This window comes from Chelonia mydas, chromosome 1, assembly GCF_015237465.2.
Source record: "Chelonia mydas isolate rCheMyd1 chromosome 1, rCheMyd1.pri.v2, whole genome shotgun sequence".
Classification (NCBI taxonomy): domain Eukaryota; kingdom Metazoa; phylum Chordata; order Testudines; family Cheloniidae; genus Chelonia; species Chelonia mydas.
In genome coordinates, this window is record NC_057849.1 from 283,350,203 (window position 1) to 283,367,113 (window position 16,911).

The 16,911-nt window shown below is 39.8% G+C and overlaps 1 protein-coding gene across 11 annotated transcripts in view; it reads right to left on the minus strand.

The window, feature by feature from the left end:
* Positions 1-16,911, minus strand: part of FRS2 (fibroblast growth factor receptor substrate 2) — an 88,197-nt gene that overhangs the window by 41,729 nt on the left and 29,557 nt on the right. Inside the window, exon 1 of one of the 11 annotated variants that reach the window (XM_043547952.1) lies at positions 2,877-4,358. The exons of the other annotated variants lie outside the window; for them this stretch is intronic. The gene's annotated coding sequence lies outside the window, so the exon portion shown is untranslated. Of the gene's footprint in view, positions 1-2,876; positions 4,359-16,911 lie in introns of those variants that run through there. 11 annotated transcript variants of the gene reach the window in all.

Genomic DNA, 16,911 nt, shown 5'->3' on the forward strand with positions numbered 1-16,911 from the left:
AGCATGTGAAGGTTGCGGGGGTGGGGGGGTTGGATGGGGCAGAGGTTCTGGGGCAGTCAGAGGACAGGGGGCGGTTGGATAGGTGTGGGAGTCCCCGGGGGCCTGTCAGGAGACCGGGGACGGGGGGGTGGATAGGGGTCGAGGCAGTCAGGAGACGGGGAGTGGGGGGGGGGGGGGTTGGATAGGGGGTGGGGTGGTGGCCAGGCTGTTTGGGGAGGCAAAGTCTTCCCTACCCAGCCCTCCATACAGTTTTGCAACCCCAACGTGGCCCTCGGGCCAAAAAGTTTGCCCACCTCTGTCCTAGAATGATGCCAAATTCTTTAGATTATTTTCTATAATTTGTGGTGTAGAAGTCTGAAAAAACAACAGTATCAATTTAGAGTCCATTCACCACTTTAGGGCAATATAAAGGCAGCAGGGCTGGTGTAAAATGCTGAAAATAGGTAAGTGCTGTCACATACTGCACAAGCTGCAAGCTCCGGAGAAGCCCTGTGGAAAGGGGACTGCAACTGAGTTCATGGTCATGAGAGCATGTGTTGCTGCTATGAGGTTATCTTGGGATAAGGCATCACATGCAACATCTCTTCTGTATCAAAATTTTGCTTCAAACCAGTAATTGCTGGCTGTGCAGGCAAGCCTCCTGGAGCTGGCCCACAGGGGTGAACTTCTTAAGAGTTAATGAGGAAAAACCAGATTTGTGCTTATTAGCCCCAACTGGAAAATTCACTAGGAGTTTGGAAATAGAACAGAGAAAAAGTAACAGGTTTCAGAGGAGGAAACTTCTCCCATGGAAAGAGTAGTTTAAAAAGACAGAAACCCTTGAAAGAAGCTTCAGAAGGGTCATGATGTTCTTTCCCATACATCCCCACGTATGCAGCCTTTCTTCAAATTAACTGTTTCTTCAAGATGTCTTGCTGAGTCCTTGCCTTGCATTCTCCAGCACATGAAGATCTAACAGCAACTAGCTTCCCATTTTGTCTACTTGAGAGACAGTAGGGGCATTTTAACAGTTAAGAAAGCTGAGTTGGGTCACTGAGCATAATCCTGCACTTTCATCTATCTGGCATCAGTCATAACAAAAAGAGAACAAGTACTTGAGGGGAAAAAAGCAGTGTCGCTAATATCAAACTAAAACAGACCAAAAACTACAGCGAAGGAGATGCAAGTGGGAAGTAACGGTACTGGAAAATTGTTTTGATTGAAGCTGTAGCCTGATTATGAAAGGTGAATAAAATCTAAAATCCTGAATGGTGGAGCTGAAGGTATTAAAAAAAAGTGTACTTTATATATTTGTCTATGATAAGTGTTTAAGTATAAGAACTTTTTTTATAATTAAATTAAATACCTTCACAGACTAATTATTCAAATTATGTTGAATTTAGACTGCTTTTCTCTCTACCCCTTGCCCAAAACAAAACCATGACATTTTCATGATAAAACTGCAATGAATCTGACTCCTAGAAAAACAAAGTTATTGTAACCACACACAAGTGCCAGCACACAGAATTGTAGTTTCTACATACCGCCCACACAGCACTTTTTGAACATGTGATTAGGAGGGCTGATGCATGATCACACTAAATTCCTTCCCTCAGCTCACACATCAAGAACTTGCCCTCTCAGCTGCATTCTTCTTCAAACAGCCACTGTAACCTTAGCAACCCTCTGCTCCTAATATGGACAGCTGGTCCATTTAGAGTCAGCCCTAGTTGGCAACGAAAATGGTTGTTCCCTCAAATTCGGAAGAGCTTGTCCTCTTAATTCCCGAACTACTAATCACAGGGGTTGATTTAAAATTTTGAAACTTGATTAGCACTTTTGTTCAGTTGCAGAGATTTGTGCAGCATTTCAATCTGTTTGAGCTAAAAAAAACCTGAGGAGCTATTTCCTATGTATTTTTCAAACACTGTTAATCAAAGTATCACAGTACATAAAACAACACAGTTTGAGAAAATATTTGGGGGAGGGAAGGAAAGAGAACAGACTAAGCTGTAAGGAAAGATCTCTGAAGATCCTACTGTAAAAATAAACTGAAAATCTTGATATGCCAGTATATTAAATTGTAAAGCTGCAAACACCCAAAGCATTTTTCTCAAAGCTGAAAATAATGATTTTAGTAACCTGCAAGAAGCTATCTACATTTTTGTTCCGTAACTATTCCTGACTAACGACCATTTACAAACACATACTTAACCCATGCAAGGGCAATCACTCGGAAGATGCCTTTGTGCTCTTGTATTCTTGTAAAAAAAAAAAAAAAAAAAAAAAGGGGGGGGGGGGGCAGTGTGAGGGTCTCAAGGGGTTGGTATAGGAGTGTGTGGAGAACTGGCCATTGATGACAAAATTTAAGATTAATCTCAAAATACTTAAGGATTAATAAAAACCAAGATTTGTGCATAGCTGAACCTATCAAATATATGACATCTCTTTCATAAGATCTCTCTTATGATTCTTTTTTCCACTCAAAGCGTATCATTTACTCCCTTAATTCTACCACACGGAATATATACATCCAGTAAGGTAAATACATTCTGGCATATCTTCAGGTGGTAAAAGAGGTAACCATTCTTTTCATTTCAGAATTCCAAGGATTTGAGAGGAGAACTGGGTATGAATTTTTCTATTCAATAGCAACGCAGAAGTTCCTCTATGTTAAACACAATTTTCAATCTTCACCAGTCTATTTGTTTAAAATTTTACTTAAAATACACGGTGTTTCTATTAAAGTCCTCAGATCCACAGCACTCACTCATTTATTCCATCATACTTCAGTACAACATAGGCAATATACTACAGGACAATTTTCAAAGGCCACGGCTTCTCCAGTGGCACAGCACCTTGATTCTGGACTTTATTAATCTACTCTTCTGATTTACCTTGCATTCTATCAAGTTCAGCAGCAATTCAAACACCTTCAGCAGCAACAAACTTTCCATCATTCATCTGTCATCCACCTCGAAAACAGGCAAGAGTTCAAAACAAAATTTAAAAATAGAAAAGACTTGGGTAAAATATGCAATAGTAAAAGACAAGGGTTACATTAGAAAGGGTATACTGCAAACAGCTACATAAGGATAAGATTAAATATAAAAGTAGAAAATGGCAAGACAAATACTAAGACGGGTCAAGACTTAAAAACTCATTAAAAAAAGACTATATAAAAAGTGTCTCACTGTAAAGCCCAGCCCCCAAATAATTTGTATGGCTCTTTTATGCACCCTCTATTTTTCAGATCCTTTTTAAAATGTAGACACCAGAACTGGACACTGGACCCTATAGCTACTCACATTTATACACCCAGAGACCACATGTGGAGTCCCCATTTACTTCCTCAGTACAGGACTGGGGAAATAACTACTTGCAGGTTGGAGTCCTGTGTTTGTAAAGCACCTAGCACAGCAAGACCCTGATCCTGAATGCAGTTTTTGGATGGTACCACAATACAAATAATAAAAATTAAATGGGATAAAAATAGAAATAATTAAAATAAATCCTATATATGAAGCAAGAAATCTAAATTAATCTTAAAGACAAGTTTGTTGTGAGAACTGGGGGAACATGCACAACACAATTTATAAAATATAATCAATTCTTTCCTGTGATTTGATTACACCATTGTAGGCTGCTGGACTGGTCCATCCTCTATGTGAGTCAGGTGACATCAACTCCAAGAGGATTTTGAGCTGTTTAAGCCACACTATTGTCCCAGTAGTTAGACACAGAAGAGACCCAATTAGGTCATGTAGCCCATCCCTCCTTTGTAGCGTAGGATTGTTCCATGCATTTTGTTTTTCAGTCCTCTGTACGTCTAGTTTTAACAGTCTCAATGATCTTTCCACAACTTATTTTGGGAGACTTTTCCATTATCAAATACATCTTTCTGTTAGGAAGGTTTTTCCTAATATTCTGCCTAAATTTTCCTTTGCTTAGTTTAGTCACACTATGCCCTGTTCCACTCCTTTGTGCCACTCTGAACAATTTACTCTTTTTTTCCTTGGTGTTCACATCTTCAAGATACTTATAGACCGATATGTCCAGGTCCACCCCATCTGATATAATTATTTAGCCAGTCCACACCTGTGTAAACTATTTTAATCTTCATTCATAGAACAATCCCTCCAGACCCCTAATCACTGTATTAGTCTCCTCTGAATTCTTGTCAGTTTAAACTATATCTTTCTGAAAGAAGAGGCCAGAAGAGAAACCTCAATGTTGGCTTTTGAGGTTTGTTTGACCAAGGAAGCACTATTAAAATTATTTTAGTTTTGGAAATTCTTGGTCCTCTTCAAATATAACATGATAATTTATATGTAAAGTGCAACATTTTCTCCTTGGAGCTCATGCATCAGGACACAGTGGCTGGTTTAGGTGAATATCTGAAAGAAATAAAGAACTATGTATATGCTGAAGTAATCTACCAGCTCATTCAAGCTACCTAGATATTTTTATGACCTCAATTTTTTTTCGCTTCCCCCATCTGCAGTGAAAGACAATCCTAAATATACCAAAACCATCCAGTTAAAGGTCAACCAACAGAGAATGCTGGTGAGAAAATTAAGACCTTCCTTACATAGGAAAATTTTACCAGGGAAAACAAATGCAGTTAAATAGCTTGTATCCCTGTATGGACAGTATTATTCTGGTATCAGAATTTCTCTTTTCAGTTTAGCTTAAACCCTTTCCCAAGCAAACAACTAAACTGAAAAAAGCCACTCATACGCCAGAAGATGATTATCCACACAAAGGATGATACCAGTATAGGTATATCAGTTTAAATTCAAACCTTAGGTTATAAAGGGGGAAAAAAAAAAAAAAATCATCTTCCTGGCATAGATGAGGGTTGACATATGCTGACTTCCTGGAAGTAAGTAAGTTTTAAGAAGGGATAAGGAGAAGAAGCTTTTGGCAGACTGTTCCAAGTATAGGGGGTAGCAGAAATGAACCCATAAAATCAAAGGAGTGGGAGAAAGAAAAGAAGGAAGCAGTGAGCAGACTACAGGGAGGAGGAAGTTATAGTGGAGGTTTACGTGAAGACAAGGAGCATGAATATTCTGCAGTAAGAGAGGCAGTGATAGGATTCAAGTAGCGAGCGCCATGGCTGGAGAAAGGGAAGTAGTATATTATACTTCAGAAGCCACATTTTAGGTAAATTGTGAGGGAGGAGAGATAAGAAGTAGGGAGAATGGAGTAGGTTACACTTATCAGGGCAAAACAATGGAGCCTAAATTAATTATTTGTGGGGGGCGGGGGGCATGGCCTGCAAAGACTTAAAGAGTGAGTTAGCTCTCCAATACTTTTACGTCAGATGTCTCCCAAACTTGAGCCCACAGCCCATGCAGATTCTCCAAGGCCACTTGAGTGCCAAATCTCATAATAAAAGTGGCATGAAAAACTTATTTTTTATATTTTAATGGCTGAATATTACTCATCCAAACATTTTTATAAAGATTCTTTAAACTTTGTTTTAATTTTTTGAGCAGAGTCTGCACAGTCTTTTAAAACCACAGTAGATCTTTGGTTTTTTAAATGTTAGTTCTACCCTCTTATTAGAAGATTCAGTAAATGCAGCAGAATTTACCAAAAATAAGGCAGTGTAATTTTGATATGTACTATAAAAAAAACCCAATATCTATGAATTCGTTCAGCATGTTACCCTTCTCTTTCCTTCCATCCATTGGTTCCCCCTTCTCTGTCTGCCAATTGAAAGCCACTGCTGACTTTACCTCAGCACCCTGTACTTATTCTAGTTACAACTTGCAGAGTGGTCTTTCCTCTTGTGTACTTCAGAGACAGTTTCAACTAGCTATATTACATGTATTTCTTTCTATAGTGTCTGTCAGGAGCCAAAAATTGTAAACAGACATTTCCAATTACTGTGAGAAGCCTCAGCTTTCCATGAAGCTTCCCATTGTAGCACTAAGACTTAGAAACTCATTTGCCTGAGTGCCTAATCTCAAGGTTCAAAGCCCCTTGTAACATTTGTAACCCACACAGTTTCCCACGAAAAACCCAGTTAGGTCATAAGATCTTTAGGTTGAGAGGGACCATACCTGCAATACTATCCCTCCTTGTGAAAGCATATGGAGGCACTTACAGTGTCAGACAACAGTTCAGAATATTTTCTCTTTTATTCGGTTGGTATGATGCCACCTCAGAGCTTTCATAGCCAAAGGAGAGGGCGGAGGTGATGCCTGCCTGGTCTTGGCTGCCTGCGAAGGGCCTGTACACCAGACTTTCAAAGGAAAGTCTTCCCCACTTAGAAATGTTGAACCCTGGTCACCAGGAAAGACAGTCATGTTTAATTCCATTAGTGATACTACGTTGAATATGGATTGGCACACACAAAGGAATTTTCTGGCCTAATAAAATGGTGTACAGTGGGACTAGAAAGAAATGGTGGGCCTCCTACTGCCTACTTGTTTTTCCACACCTGGGTTACTGGCCTTCTCATTACTTCACGGCCAGCTGCTTACAGGTTGGAAGGGAAGGCAGATGCTGGGGACAATATCCTGGACGTTAAAGTGTGGTGACCCACAGAGTCAGTTGGAAATGACAGCCCAGTAGTTAGCCTATGGCAATCCACAGAAGCGGCAGGTGATGACAGCCCAATATTTCCCCCCATCCCTCTATTACATTTTATTAGAGAAAATGAGGAAGGGTATATAAACCATTGTTTAGAACAGCTGCAGACGACCTGACCGTGGTTAAAACGGTACTCTGCTGGCCTTCCTCCCCAAAGGAAGAATTTTCCTATGTATATGTATGCACATATGCCACAGAAATAATCTGGTCTTTTCTTCATTAATATTCCATGTTACACTCCATGAAGGTGAACAATGTAACCAGGTGCTGCGAATCATTCACCCAACTGCACTGTGAGAAAATTCAGCCCTGGCAACCAGCTGGGAATCAATCAGCCAAATTATTGAGCCAAATAGTCAGAAAACTGAAATAAAGTTTAGCGTTTTCCTTAGAAAAAGCATTGAAGCAGAGAGATCTGCTTGTTTGTGCCTGTCACTGTGGAGGCAAATAAAGCTGTAGTGAACTACTGTGGTAGGACATTCACCTGCTGTCAATTCTGACAGATTTGGTTCTGTCCCTAAGCTGCAATACCCATTATAACAGAGCTGCAAACCTTAGCATTAGTGTGTATCACCACAAGTTACTAAAGAAATAAAGGTTTTAGAGTGGTAGCCGTGTTAGTCTGTATCAGCAAAAACAACGAGGAGTCCCTGTGGCACCTTAGAGACTAACAAATTTATTTGGGCATAAGCTTTCGTGGGCTAGAACCCACTTCATCAGATTCATGCAGATGAAGTGGGTTCTAGCACACAAACGCTTATGCCCAAATAAATTTGTTAGTCTCTAAGGTGCCACAGGGACTCCTCGTTGTTTTTTAAAGAAATAAAGCAATTCAGGGTTGAGGAAGGGGGCGTGTGTGTACACACACACACACACACACACACACACACACCCCCTTTCATTGGCTTGACAGTCCAACATTCCAAGAAGGTTGCTGCACAGTCCAATATATATTACTATGAGATGCAAAGGTTTCCAGTTCTTAGCTGGTAAAGGACGGGGGGGGGGGGGGGAGAAGAAAAGAGTAGAGAAGAATACGTCAAAAACTTTCATTTGTTGCTTATTCACTTGGACACATGCTATAATCTTGAACTGAAATAACCTTGTTATTCTAATTGACCCAATTTTATTCTTGGCAAGATGGGATTTCCTTATTTGTTATTTTTAAGGGGGTGCATAATAATTAACTGCTCTGCAGGTGAAGAGAAAAAAAAGCTTGTTTTTCTAACATTTCATATGGATAAAAATTAAATTTGGTAGTGGGTGTTAACATTCTGCAAAATACTTCAAAAATAACGTAAGGTCTCAAAGCCCTCTAATTTCACTCTTCTGCCTTTATTATTAAAAATAAGAAATTAGGTTCTGTGTCTTATCCAATGTTTTATTTATTCTAAGCATTTGTTTATTAAGCAGTTTAAAACCATGTTTTATCCCCTATAGAACTATTGTACAGAATGCATATGCCAAAATTAAAACAGATGTACACACATGAAAATTTGATCAAAGTTAGTAATGTAATGTAATTAACAAAATAATGTACAAATTAACAAATAGTAACTTTAGAGAGACATGGTGAGGGAGGTAATATCTTTTATTGGACCTAATTCTATTGATTAAAGACAAGCTTTTGAACTACATAGAGCTCTTCTTCAGGCCTGGGAAAGGTACTCAGGCCTGGTCTACATTCCAGAGTTCGGTTGACGTAAGTCAGCTTACTCAACCCAACTATGTAAGTGTTTACACTAGAATGGTGCTCCCACCGATGTAAGTTGCCCACTACATCAATCTAATAACTCCATTTCTTTGAGAAGCGTAGTGCTTAGGTCCACGTAGTTAGGGCAACACAGTGTCCATGTAGACACTGTGTTACTTATATCGCTTGTTGGCTGGCAGCCTGGAGCCCCGCTGCCACCTCCCAGTGAGGAAGGGGAGAAAGCCTGAGCCCGGCTCCCTGCCCTGGCAGCAGGGCTCAAAGCAGGAGCCCCGCCCACAGCTGACAGCTTAAACTGTGAGACTGATGAGGGGCAGGGCTCAGCTTCACAACAGGGAGCCCACTAGCAGTGAAACTGTCATTCTTGTCAGTTTCATAGCTGCTATTTAGCATTTGTTCTCTGACTCTTGCTGTCAGCCCATGGCAGCCAGCCAGAGAGGACATGCTAAAATAGTACAAAAATTAGTTTACAAGCACCAGCTAAATAATACAGCCAGCGTTCAAGTTTATGTTCTATTCACTTAATATAAGTAAGCAAAGAGACAACTCATTGCATTCTGTGTCAGCTGTAATATCTAAGATATTTTCATATGGTAGCTGTAGATAGAACACATTCATTTAGAGGTTACAAAAGCACGGATGCTTACAGCACGGTCCACATCAGATAATCAGTTACTGCAGACACCAAAAAAGGCACTTCTGGCTACCAAAGCCACTTGGAATTCCAGGAACTAATAAGGATCCAGTAATACCCTGAAATTATGCTCTTCATTGACTAGGAACAGGGAAGATGCCTCAATCATGAAGGCAGTCACCATTCATACCTACTCACTACTTCTCTCAAACAACCAGCATCACCTCAGTCTTATTAGGACCAACTCCCAGCCAGCTTGTTGAAACCCAAGCCCCAATTAAACCTAGTTATCTTATACTAGCCAGGAGGGCTATGCAAATAATTCTTAAGTACCTGACCAAAACATTCTGCAAGCACACCTCAGAACAAATTTGTTCCTTCCTGGCTTATACTCATAACATCCAGGCCTAAAACAAAGAAACAATACCATTATGTTAGTTTTAAGGAGTACCATAAACAAATGCCCCCCACTGGACGACATCACAACAGTATTATTCCAACCCTCCATACATAACAAAGATGTATGGAAGATGCCATCACACCATCTTGTACTACAATGAAAGATGCATTCACAATGACACTAGATACAGGTGGTGCAGAACCAGTAAGGAAACTCCGGGGGGAGGGGAAGGATATGAGACAACCTTTTCCACTGCAGTTCCTGATTCATGAAGAACATTTAAAAGCTGAAATTTAAGCCCATAAGAGAAGAATTTTTGGACTAAATATTTACTTGTATACAGAATAACTGTTCTCTGATTTGCATGGTTTCTAACAAACAAAAAAGTAGTCTGAAAAAATCTGGATCATGGGACAAGCAACACTAAGAAAAACAGTGAAGTACAGTTTTCTAGTTAGAACAGCACTTATTTTCATATTCAATCCAAAGAACATCTAATTAGATGGCAATTGGCTAAAAACAGCTTATTTAAATATGATTATGACTCAAAAATAGCCTTTAAACATACTCAACTATGCAGCCAATTTAGGTTGCATAGAAGGATTGAAGAATCCTTTTATAGTCCCAAGCATAAAAGAAAATGATGCTCATTTTCCTCAGTCCAGCAGTTTGAAAGTTCAAAAGGTAAGAAAAGTTCTGCATGAACAAACTCAAGTTACTTAGAAAAATAAAGCTTTAATTATAACTGGCATTTCTTAAGCCACTACTCAGAGCAACTCTATGGCTAAGAGGTGACATCATTCATGTGTCTGGTGGTGTGGAAGCCCAGAATCAAAATGTAGGCCAGATTCCAACATTCCACAATACTGGTTTAATAATAAATTATTATTAATTGTGTTTATTACGGCACTCCTTAAGGGGCACCCAAGAATGGGGCACTATGGTGCTAGGCACTGTAGAAACACAATGCTAGAAGACAGTCCCTACCCCAAAGAGCTTAGCTGTTCCTTATCCTACCATCTGGAGTCTCTAGCTGGCTCCTCTCTACAACCCCCCCAATCTCGATGGTGGGGTGGAAGGGAGGCACCACCTGGGTCCTACAGCCACCATAGTATGTGGGGGTCTCTTCAATATAGTTCTGGGCCCAGAGGGTACTGGGAGAAGAGATGGACCCAGTTAACCAGAAGAAAAAAAAATCCTAAAATAAATTTAAATATCAAATCATCTGCATGGATTTATGCATAGAATCCTACCAAATTCACGGCCACGAAAAACGTGTCACAGATCATGAAATCTGGTCTTGTGTGCGCGCTTTTACACTTTACTATACAGATTTCACAGGTGAGACCAGCATTTCTCAAATTGGGGGTGCTGATCCAAAAGGGAATTGTGGGGGAGGCGGGTCACAAGGTTATTTTAGGGGTGTTGCAGTATTGCCACTCTGTCTTTGGTGCTGCCTTCAGATCTCGGCGACCGGAGAGCAGTGACTGTTGGACGCTGCCCAGCTCTGAAGTCAGCGCCCCACCAGCGGCAGCATAGGAGTAAGGGTGGCTATACCATACCACACGCTGCTGCCTTCAGAGCCGGGCAGCCGGCGAGTGGCGGCTACTGACTGAGGGCCCAGCTCTGGAGGCAGCAGCACAGAAGTAAGGATGGCAATACCATACCATGCCATCCTTACTTTATGCTGCTGCTGGCAGCAGCTCTGCCTTCAGAGCTGGGCTCCCAGCCAGCAGCTGCCCAGAAGTAAGGGTAGCAATAGTGCAACCGCCCTTACAATAAGCTTGCGACCCCTACCCTCCACAACTCCTTTTTGGGTCAGGACCCCTACAATTACAACACCATGAAATTTCAGATTTAAATAGCTGAAATCATGAAATTTACCATTTTTAAATCCTACGACTGACGTTTACTGAAGTGTACCGTGAATTTGGTCGGGCCCTATTTATGCAGGATTGACATAGTCAATACACTAATCTGCCTCTTCAAATCCCCTTTTCTTTTGCATCAAATTGAAGCTTCACACATCATACTCCCAGTTCCAAAAGGCGCTAAAAATCATGAGTTAGGTCCCCCAGCAGTTATGAGATTGGTTTAAAACAATAAAATTTGGGATCTGTTTTTTGAGCCTTTACGGTCACATTTTCTAGTTTTTCCTCTGCAACCAGGAGAGCTAGATACTTTTCTTTTCTTTTAAATGTATGTTGAGATTTTCATGTAATCAATTACATGATTCCAGGAGCTGGGGCTTTAAGAAAAATACCAAATATTGCAAGAGTTGGCAAAAGTACACTCCACCGTCGAGGCCCAAACCTCATTTGCTTCCACTGCTCATATGTCTCTTCCTAATAACGTATGATAAATGCTTTGCTATTTTTGGTTGCTGTCCCGATGAAAAGGGGAATAGAATTTATATTTAAAAACTTATTCTCAAACAAGTTTCACACTTCGTTCATAATGATCCTTTCATCTTTTGAATTTTCAGCCACGGGAATGAACAAAGTGGGTGCAATTTTCTTTTATGACAGTCACTTTCCAGAAAATTTAGAGGTTTCCAACTAAACAAGCTTTTTTTGAACAATAAGTCGGTTACATATTAAGGGCATTATTAAAAGTTGCCCCAAGTTCCACACAAAATAGCTCCCATAGCTTCAGCAATGTGATCGTATGACTGAAGACAAAGAGTTTGGAGCAAAGCAGATGCCAGACTTTTGTTTTAATCGACTCAAGACCTAACACACTGGTTTAAAATATTTTTAGTAGTAAAAGTATTTTTAAAAAAAACATAAGCCTGCATATATATATATACACACACACACACACACACTAAGTAATAAGTGTTTGCACTGCAGTCTGCTCAAAGAAACAAGTTCAAATGTGCCTAACATTAACACACCCATTTAATACCAGCATTTTTTTTTTTTTATTTAAAACTAGATGACATGGTCCAAAAATTATACTAGAATTCAGTTAGCTATACATTAATTCAAGAAAAGAAATAAAGATAAGATCCAAAAGAATGCTGAACATAAATCAAGTCAAATTTAGACAAAATTCGGACTTCAATTTAGAAGTTCAAGAGTAATTTTCTTCTATATATACACACTATTCTAGGTGAGAAAGCATAGCAGCAGTATGCATATATTATGAATTACTGTTAATGTATGTATTACTGTAGCACCTCGGAGTCCTAGTCCTGGACCAGGACCCCACTATGCTAGGCATTGTACAAACAGAACAAAGACTGCCCCTGCCTCAAGAGCTTACAATCAGAAGTAGACTCACTCATTGACTTAGGGCTTGTCTACACCACCCATGTGAAAAAACACCCACTGAGCAACATAAATTACACCAACAGAAGCGCAGGGGTGGACAGTTACGTCGTTGGGAGAGCTTCTCCGGCCAACATAGCTACCATGGCTCATGGCGATGTGTTATTATGTCGACGGGAGAGCTCTCTCCCATCGGCTTAGAGCGGCTACATGAGCCATCTTACAGAAGCACAGCTGCTCTGCTGTAAGCTCGCTAGTGCAGACAAGCCCTTAGCTTCTATCTTTATTACCATTTCTGAAATAAAGCTCTCCAGTTAAAACTAAAATTGTTTCAATTAAAAGAAATTTCTTGTCATTATTTTAATGTCCACACCTTTTCACACTCCAGAACATTTTTCAGTCCACCAGGAAAGCCAGTGATATTAAATATAACTAAGACCATGAGAAACCAGGAAGGGTTTTGCTCTTTTAACGCATTGTTTATTTTTTGATGGGGAGATTCTGATCAAAGTAATCAAGTTAGAAATGGAAAGTATCACCATGGATCTTATATCAATTTACCGACCATGTGCTAACTGGAATAGGAAAATGTGTATACTTATCTCAAAAATCCCTTTCTTCTAGTAGGCAGATCCACAGACACTACTTTAGGTAGCTCTCAAGGGAGACATCTGTAGGTTACTAGCGTGGTGCTAAGCCTCACTCATTGATGACTCAGTGCCACAATTGTGAAAGCCAGTATATCTTACGTTATGACAGATCAAACATTTAACAGAATTAACTGGTTTTGTTTGTAAACAGGAGGCTCTAATGAAGAGACAGGAAAACTCAAAATAGAGACAGTTGACTAGATTTCTCTCTCTGCTTTTGATAGAGATACCCAGATCTAGTGGTCCATCTATTAGAACGAAGGACAATTTAGGTAACATGTTTTACCATTCATCAGCAAATATAGGTTCAGAGATCCTAAAATCAAATTTAAACAGCATTCAAAATACAGATAATGATTTTAACTGGAATAATTAGCTGTCTTTAGTAACTAAGTACATTAATCTAACAGCAATTACTAGGAAACCACTGCATGTAGCCTTTTCCAGCTGAACATTGTCAGGTGAGAAATGTACATTGATTTTGTATTATTTTGTGAATGAGGGCAATAACGATTTATAATGTCTTCACAGGAGATGTACAATATTATAGCCCATGTGAATGTCACTAGTATGAGCAAATGAGCTATTGGCAATAGATTTCTAGATTTAGAAATCTAGACAGTATTGCCAACCCCAAATGTTCAAATGTGTTAGAAATGGAGAAGAGCTGCTCCTTTGCTTACACCCCATGGCATCATGGTAGCACCTTTAAAAGTAAGCGTCTTTTAAAAAGACAAAAAAGTAAAAACCAAAACATTATGTTTTCTAAAAAGACAACTATGATAATCAGGGTACAGACACCAAGGGGAGATCAGAAGGTTAAAATCTCCAAAAGCAAGCAGCTAAACCAACTACTTTACTGTAAAAGTACATTAAGTAAACTCTTATGAAAGCTTGTAATGCACGAAACTTAACAGTCATGAGATATGTATACAGATGGTGTGAATGTATGTGTACCCCCACACACACCTGTAATGGTAACTGTGATAAACTTCAGCATCACCTCAAAACAGCACTGTGAAGCAATCAGACAGGGAAGGGCTACCTCTCCTACCCAATGAGACTAGCCGCAAGCACCTAGACATTGTCCAGAGCAGAAAAGAAGAGTGAGGAATCATCAAAGCAAACAGGAACAGCTTGAAACTGAAAAGAAAACCCCAGTCTATAGTGACTAAAGGGGAAAAAAAATGTAAAACCTTTTAAAATGGAAGGGGTTTGAACTAAAGAGTATCCAGAACTTGGGAGGACAGTCAAAGCAGAAGGTTGTCCATGAACAGCGGATCCCTCTTATAATTAGGATTATGCTATGAAACTACTTTAAGGCAATAGGTAACTCTTATTAGAAAAGTGATTTTATCTAATATGAAATTGTAAAGCCTGAGATTGCATCTTGAACATTGACTTTATGCATAAATGTATATGTTTGCTTTTCCTCATTATTTCGTCTCTGAATCTGTGGTTTTTGTATTAAATTAAGTTTTTGTTTAATTTTATCATAAGCAGGTCTCTGATGTGCAAACTGTGTGGAGTGTATATCCCAAAGTGAACCAATAACTGGGGACTAGTTTCACACCTCTGGGAGGTAACAAAATAGAGAGGAACAGTCCAATCTGGTAATTAAGAACTCAGAAAGAACGTACTTGGGGAAATTAATCGCGGAACACTTACCGGCTCAGGGTGGCGCAGAGGCTCGAGGCTTCCCCCTGCGGCAGGGCCAGCTGGTGGTTGTGGCTCCAGCCCCGGTGCGGGGGGGCACACAGAGACTCAGGGCTTTCTCCACCCTCAGCCCATGGTGGGGAGAGCAGGCGCTCACAGCTCCAGCCCTGTGGAGGGAGTGGGGGTCTGCCATGGGCCGGATGACATTAACCAATGGGCTAGATCCGGCCCGCTGGCTGTAAGCGCCCCACCTGTTTTAGCCAAACAAGCTAAAGTTCCCCACCCCTGTTTTAGCTCCATAAATGGGTAAATGATTAAATGCAATAGCCTATGATAACCAGGAGCTCAGACTATATTAGATAATAGCCCTTTCTGACCTTAAACACTCTGAATCTGACACAGTCTACATTATTGAAACTTCAATTGTGCTTCATTATCGTGGTTCAAAATGTTTAAAGACCATAAGAAAAATACTACTGAACTTCTACATGCAGGCTTTTTAAAGAATTCTGATGCATAAAAGTAAAGGCTATCTTTCAAATTTTACCTTGCAAGGTTGAATAGTCTGTGACTGCATTGCAACATTAAATTACCTTATATGTTGTTGTGTTCAGTAAGATTTGGAATATCCCACTGTTAGACTTCTCAGACTGACTAAACATAAAAGTGGCCACTGGACGACCAAATTAAACTGTTAGCTTAGGGGAAGGCAATGTTAGCATGGTGTATGTATGTATATGTATCTTGAAAGAGTACCAAATATATATTTTAGACAGATTTCATACATAAAAAGTCTTCACTAAGCAGCAAGGTTATAAAAGTTAAATATATACACTGCATGCCCAAGCCTTTATTTTCAAATTTGCCAATTACAGTGTGCTCAGACAGTAATAAATAAAAATCAAGACTCACTGTAATTACAAATAAGGAAACAGTTTCAAGAAGTGCATATTCCAACTAAGCTATAATATATGTAATAATTGATCCCTTAAACCTAACTATTGAGAACAGTAATCTCTTCAATTTCCTTCTCTTTCTTACCCTTGCCCTATCTATACACGTTTTTCCTGTGTGTTTTCTCAAAAGAGAAAACACACTGTTCCTTCTCCTAAGGGAATTTCCGATTCAGCTGAGTGATACCTTGCAGCAGCAACTGGCTCCCCTATAACAAATGGAGGTTTCAGCAAATCAATGGGGTGACGTGCATCAGACTGGTGACTATTTTCATCGATGAGCTGTGCCAACAGTCAAAATTCCCTGAAAATCTAGCTCCCTAAGGAGCAGCGCTTTCCATCAATCTACGTCTGTTTAACTGGGCTGGCCCATTTTATTGCACTCCTCTCCTCACAACAGCAGTAACCTGTTGCCTTTGAATACCCAGACAGTAAAAGTTTGTTGTATGCAACAGCTGCTGTTAAGCAGGCTGTAATTTCCACTGATGTTAGAAAGGGTTCCATTTATTAAGTTGATCACACTTCTGAAAGTTCACCTTACGTTGAAATAGCAGCACCGAGGAGATTTTTATGTGCAATTCTACAGATAAAACAGTTGACACAGATATTAAAATTCTATAGTATGCACATAAAAACACTGAAGACCACAATTCTAAAAGTGCCAAATGAATAGCTGATGCATTTAGAGAAAAAAGGACTTAGGTAACTGGTACAACTACAGTCACTGAATTCACTTTAGTCTAGACTTTTGAAGATCTGTATCTATACTGTATTGTTTCAATAACTTTGAGTTGACAGTAGCTTCAATTTTTTCTCCCTTTAATTTAAATGGCTACAGTAGCAAAGCAGACAAAGAAAAAGCAATGGCAGAGGACCCTCTTTGTACAGTCAAAGGATGCGGAAGGAAGACAAGGTGTCAGCAACAGAAATGTGGTTAGAGACAGACTAGCGATATATGTGTGCGCATGCGCACACACCCCAACACCACTTGTAGGTTTTGAGCAAAGTCAATAAGACAAAATACTGGCATTCCTTAACTTCTAAATCCTTGAC